Source organism: Myotis daubentonii, chromosome 10 (assembly GCF_963259705.1).
Source record: "Myotis daubentonii chromosome 10, mMyoDau2.1, whole genome shotgun sequence".
NCBI lineage: Eukaryota > Metazoa > Chordata > Mammalia > Chiroptera > Vespertilionidae > Myotis > Myotis daubentonii.
The window spans coordinates 8952321-8958801 of NC_081849.1; the positions used below are offsets into that span (position 1 = coordinate 8952321).

A 6481-nucleotide genomic window follows, 5' to 3' on the forward strand; every position below is an offset into this window, starting at 1 on the left:
AGAATAATCCAAAACTCCCCTATACACTTACCTTGATGCATCAGCACATTAAAAACGCACCTGGAAAGCTGATCAGAAAAAGAAAAAAAGGATAAAAAGTCCTCAGGACAAAAACTCACCAGAAAAGTGGACAAGCCCAAAATCCAGATTCCTATCAGTGCCTCCCTGGCATCTGTGCACAAGCCTTGAACCACAATGCCCTTGGCAGCAGAGGAAATGTCCAGTCTCAGCATTTGGCACTGGCTTTCCCCTTTGTGTTCCCAATGGTTTCCAGGCAGGGCTGTGGGCCTCACCCCCATATGCACTCCGCTGTCGCAGATGATTTCCCCCTTTTACCTGTCTCTGTAGTGATGTGAAGGCCCCTGGGAGAGTTTGTCTGTGAAGACACAAGGCAGAGGATACTGTAGGGAAGATATTTGGGATTACCCAGCAGAATTGGAGGCAGGTTTGAGTTTGTTTGTGAGCATAGAGACACTGAGGGCAGTGCAAGTGTGGGTGGACAGGGGAGCCGGGCTAACCTGGTTCATTTAATCTGGACCAGAGAGCTGACTCCCCCAGACCTGCATGGAACAGAGGAATAACTCTTTACCACATCTTGTATCACCAATTCACAGCCCACTAAGACCTGTTTGCCCTTTACTTTGATATTGAAATAAAAATGTCTAAACCTCTCAATTTCTTTTTATTTACCTGTGACTTGAAAAGCCTGTGCTCACCCTGTCAGTGTGTCAGCCAGAGAGAAAACTCCTCTTTGGAAGTAGACTTTCTGGAGGCTTCAGTGGCTCCTAGGAACTTGAGTCTCTAGTTCAATTTTCCTTGAACTTGTAGAAGCCTCTGCATTCAATTTGCTGAAGGGTCTGAATGGGGACGCAAAGGAAGATGGCCTTCCTGGGACAGATGAACAGTTCTTAAGTGCTTTGTATTCCTATGGGCACACACCCCTGTGTGTGTGTGTGTGTGTGTGTGTGTGTGTGTGTGTGTGTGTGTGTGTCTGCACTTGGATGTGTGGTTTTTGCAGAAGGGGTTAGGAATGACAGAGCAGTGTCTTTGTTCAATGGGCATAGAAGGCAGATGAACAAACATCTACAAATATTGATTTCTGTTAACACAACATGAATGTCCAAGGCATTTATTCATACAATCCATATTCAATTGAAATAAATGGGTCTGGACTGAGGCTTTGTGTTGGCTCTGGCCTTTGATCCCCTGGGAAGGCCAGGGATGATTTCAGGACCCCCACGGCAGCCTGAGGTCAGTGGAAAACAGGCAAGAGCATCAACAGTTTAGGCTTCAGTAAGAGAAGAGCTCAGGAAAGAACTCCGGGAGGGCCAGGTCCCATGGGATTGGTTTGTTTTTTGGGTTTTTTGGGGGGCGGGGGGGAAGGAGATGGGAGTGGGCAGGATTTTTGTCTTTGGGTTGGTAGGTTACTGCCAGGTGAGGGACACAAGAAAAACCTGTGGGCCTCAGAGGCACAGACACCAGGGAAGAATCTTATTGTCAGGTAATGGGTCCAAGTCCTACCTAGATACATTCCGTGACTCGGGAGAGGTCTCCTCCACAGCCTGGAACCGGTCTCTGGAGAGCAGTCTCCAGGCTTGAACAGGACGCCCAGCAGCGGGGATGTGCGCAGCTTTCAAGCCATCACCCAGTCCCACAGTGCGCCCAGCAGGCCCCGCCTTCGTCGCCCCCACGTGCAGCCCATCAGCCTCTCTGCCACCCATCACAGTTGTTCGTCAGGGGTTGAGAAGGCCAGTGTCTGTGCCAGGTGGTACACTTCGTTGGAGTAGAGGGCACCCGCATGGTCCTGCACCAGGTGCTCCACCAGCACCACCAGCTCCTGCACCTGGGCCTCCTGCTCCCTGCCCACTGCCCTGTTGTCAAAGAAGCACAATTGGCACCCACACTCAGCCACCAGAGCCGGCAAAGCATGGTTGTCAGTGTGGCGCACGAAATCCTGCAGAGTCCCCACCCAGGTCCTCCTTGTGTGTGAACAGCACGATGGTGCGAGCGACCATGTTGTCCCCAAACAAGACCTTGAGCGCGCTCACGGCCTGCTGATCCTGCGCAGTGAAGCAGCCCAGCTGAGTCACCAGGAGCAGCGCGTGGGGCCCAGGAGCCGACAGCAGGTAGCAGCGGGCTCACTCCTGGCACCCCGGGTCTGTCTTGGGTCTTAGGGAGCTAAAAAGGTCTGGGGTGTCCATGACTTCCACGTGCCACCTGTCCCACTTGCAGCTCCCCACCTCGCAGGTTCTGGTCACCGAAGTGGCTGCAAGTCTGGAGAGGAACCGCCTGTGGCCCAGGATGCTGTTCCCGGTGGCGCTCTTCCCAGCCCCTGTCTTCCCCACCAGGATGAGCCTCAGCCGGGGCTCCTGCAGGGCCTGCGTGGTGTCTTCCGAACCTGGAGGACAAGTTATCTGTGAGCTTCCAAACCTTAAAGCAACGTATCCCGGTTACCTGGATCCTCTGAGGCCTTTCAACAAGAACAACAGTGTCTCAACTCTGCTTTCCCACCAAAGCCTTACTGAGGTCATTGGTAGGGCTTTCTGAACTCCAGGGGATCTTCGGAACCTATTCCTGTCATCTCTGGTTTCACCACATGCATCTGTAGATGCTCAACACATGGTGGGCTTTACTCTAGAGCAGGGGTGAGGAACCTTTTTTCTGCCAAGGGCTATTTGCATATTTATAACATAATAGAGGCCCAATACACGAAATTTGTGCAAGGAGCTCTGCCTTCACAGCCCTGGCTGCCTCAGCTGGCCCTCGCAGCCCCAGCTTCATTCAGAAGATCCAGATGGTCGTTCTGCTGTTCAGTGTAATTAGCATATTAGGTCTTCATTGGATAGGATTTGGTTAATATAATTCACTCAATATAAATTTATGCTGCTATGAAAAAAGCACCTAGATTTATTGAATTTTAAGTCATGCCTGCTGTTGCCTTGGCAGGGCCAGATCAAATGATTCAGCGGGCCTTAAACAGCCTGAGGGCAAGATGTTCTCCAACTTTGTTCCAGAGGATGCCCCTTCATAATTCCAGATATGACCTCACCCATTATCCCTGGTTCCCCACAACCTGTGAGCTGTCCCTATTTGAGGCTTCAGTGGCCTCTGTCATACTTCTCCCAGATGCCATGGAAGATGGGCAGGAGGAGGCAGTAGGCCTGGGGGTGAAGGGCTGTCTGGGGTCGATTCACTGCTCTTTCATGGGTCAGTTATGCCATCTTGGAAGTTGCCAATCAAGTGTTAAACCTTTGTGCAAAAATAGTAATAATAGTACAGTTGTTTCTCCTGGGGCTGTTGAGAAGATTGAATGAAATCACCTCTTTCTTCCTTTTCTCCCTCTCTCCCTCCTCCTGCCTCCCCTCCCTCGTAATCCTGCTGCATGCTATAAAACTCCTGTCTAACCTTCCATGTTCTCTAACATTCTACCTGGTGTATCACACTCCCTCTAGTGCATGATCTAATACCCTCTACATCCTCTTCTGTGGAGATCACAGTAGGTTATTATCCTCATTTTACACTTGTTGAATGAAGGTCCAGGCTAGTCAAGGAAGTTCATATTCTCCCAGCTTGACAGAGGCAGGGACCCAACTAATATGCACATCTTAGGGCTCTTGTTGTTTTACCCAAGACACCTCAGAGACATGTTTGGGGCTACCTGCTCAGTTCTGAGTTTGCCCATTTCCATTATTATCCAGGGCTCACACCTGGAAGCAAGTATGCAGCACACATGTCCTTACCATAGACACTTTCTTCATCTCTTGCCATCTTCTGTCCTCCCATGCTTACCTGAAAGAGTTCCAAACACCATTCATTCATTCTTCAAATAGGTATAACTACCTATGATGTGTCAGCTCAACTCCAAAGAGCTGGTGACAACACAGTGACAAAGTCATTATTTCTGCTTCCCCTGAACTTCAGAATTGAAGGAAAAACACTGGAAGGGCTGGGCTGGGATTGGAATGATATTGTGAGAACATTTCATGAGCTTGACTTTGTTTTTTCAGTGATATAAAATCTAAAGGGCAGAAGAGAAATTTTAAGACTCATGCCAGTGAGAAAGTTTTGGACATTAAATTTTCCCTAGTAATCCTATGTGATAAAATCTGTAGATACTTCAATTTCCCAGGAGCTTCAGAAGCCAGGGGAGACTTTGGAAAACCACAAGAACTTGAAAATTTGTTCAGTGAACTAGGGATCCAATTAGGGTGGGTGACATGGGAGAGGTACAAGAACAGAAATGGAATTTTTGTCTTGAAAATTGGAAAAGAAACATATGTCCCAGGTGATCTGGAGCCTCTGACAATGCTTTTGGAAAGTAAACTCACTGTCCTGTCTCAATGTGTCTAAATATGATTAGTGTCCTGGAGAGACTGGGCCCCTCCCCTCCAACTCCTGACATCCTGCCCCCAAGCTGAGGCTTCTCCAAGTAAAGTGGTTCCAGCCAATCAGTCATCGTTTAACACAATGGAACTTTCTGTGCTCACCGAGTCCCTGTGAACAGTGCACAATCCCAAGTAAGAAGGTGAGCATCCAGGCTGGAGGAGGTACTTGCTGCTGCTCCTGAGCTGCTGTGTGTGAAACTCAGACATCCTTACACACCTGGGAGTGTGGAGTTACTCTTTCTAGGTCCCGCTCCCCTTCCTGGTACCTACTAGAACCAAGGTGCGCACTCAGCAAGCTTCTTACAGGCACTAAATTCTTCCAGATCCTCACAGCTCCTACTCTCTGGCCTGCTCTCTTCCCCTGTTAGTGCTCACCTTTCCTGCAGAATCAGTGACAGGCTCTGCGGCTGGCCCAGAAGCCCCTGACCTGCTTCCCAGCACACAGGGAAGTGTCTTACCTCTCAGGATGCCTCAAGGGGTGGGGCCCAGGAGTGACAATTTAAAGAGATGGCAACACTCACCTCTGAGGCATTAGGATGGGAAGTTCCCACTGTGAAACACTGCTTTGGGCTGAGGTGATGTCCTCAGAAGGTCTCTGTGACACAACAGCTTGTCCCCCACAGGGGCTATAACCTCATGGGAGAATAGCATTTTAGGTTTCTGAGGCCTGTTTTCACTTTTAGCCTGGACCACTAATCTTAACTCCTTTTGCTTTTAGGTCTTTTCCTATAAAATGGCCTCTTGAGAACCTCCTTCCCTAGGGAAAGTGCCATCAAGGTGGTCCTGATGCCAGGAACCACCTTCAAAATCTCCTGGTTCTCAAAGAAAAGGAAAGCTTTTCCAACTATCAAAAATGGAACAGCAGGGAGAGTGTGAAAACTTTCCTTCAGGCCCTATTCTAGCCACCTCTGTAGGTCTCTCCCCCCAGAGGGTCATGAGAAAGGTGAGGAAAATAGCCAGTCATTGCATGGAAGGAGCACCAGCCTCGTGCGCAGCTCACCCCCATCCCAGGAGCAGCAGCCACACACAGCCCGCCCCCATCTGAGGAGCAGCAGCCTCATGAGCAGCCCACCCCGTCTGAGGAGCACCAGATGCACAAGCAGCCTCCTGCCACCAACCAGGGGAACTGCTGCAAACAGCACCCACCAGAGGAGCTGCTGCCAACTAAGGAGCAGCCTCTGTTGTGACCACCTGAGAAGCAGCTGCCACCTGAGGAGTCATAGCCACCCAAGGAGCATACCCTACACAACTCTACACCTATGTCCACTGGTGAGAGCAAAAATGGGTAGACAAAGAAACCCCCAAAGGAAAGAAAAGGAGAAATCGCCAGAAAAGCAGCTAAGTGAAATAGAGGCATGCAATATGTCAGAAAAAGAATTCAGCATAAGGGTCATACTGTTCATAAACTGGATGGGTGAAAAAATCAACAAATTATGTAAAAATCAAGAAGAAATAAAGTCTGATATAGCTGCAATAAAAAACACCATGGAAAGTTTCAATAGCAGACTAGGAGAAGCAAAGGATCAAATTAGCGAATTAGATGTCAGGGAAGCAAAACACACCCAAATTGAACTGCAATTGGAGAAAAAAATTAAAAGACTGGAAGAGAGTCTAAGGGAGCTTCGGGACATGAAATGAAGCAACATATGAATAATAGGGGTGCCAGAACAACAGGAAGAGGAATAAGAATTAGAAAACCTATTTGAAGAAATAATAACATAAAACTTCCCTGATGTGGGGAAGAAAAAAGACACAAAAGCACAGAGAGTCCCAAACAAGATGAACTGAAAAGACCCACACCAAGACATGTCATAATTATGATGGTAAATGTTCAAGACAAAGAGAAAATCTTAAAGGCTACAAGAGAGAGACAGAAAGTTATGTACAAGGGTTCTCCCATTAGACTATCAAATGATTTCTCAACAGAAACACATCAGGCCAAAAAAAAATGGAAGGAAATTTACAAAGTGATGCAAAGCAAGGGACTTAATCCAAGAATACTCTGTCCAGCAAGGCTATCATTCAAAATTGAAGGGGAAATAAGGTGCTTCACAGACCAAAAAAAAGGCTAAGGGAGTTTACCACTACCAAGCCAA

At 48.3% G+C, this 6481-nt stretch overlaps 1 pseudogene; it reads right to left on the bottom strand.

Annotated features, from left to right (window-relative positions):
• Positions 1-1501: 1501 nt before the first annotated feature.
• Positions 1502-4811, bottom strand: LOC132242656 (GTPase IMAP family member 1-like; annotated as a pseudogene).
• Positions 4812-6481: the final 1670 nt, after the last annotated feature.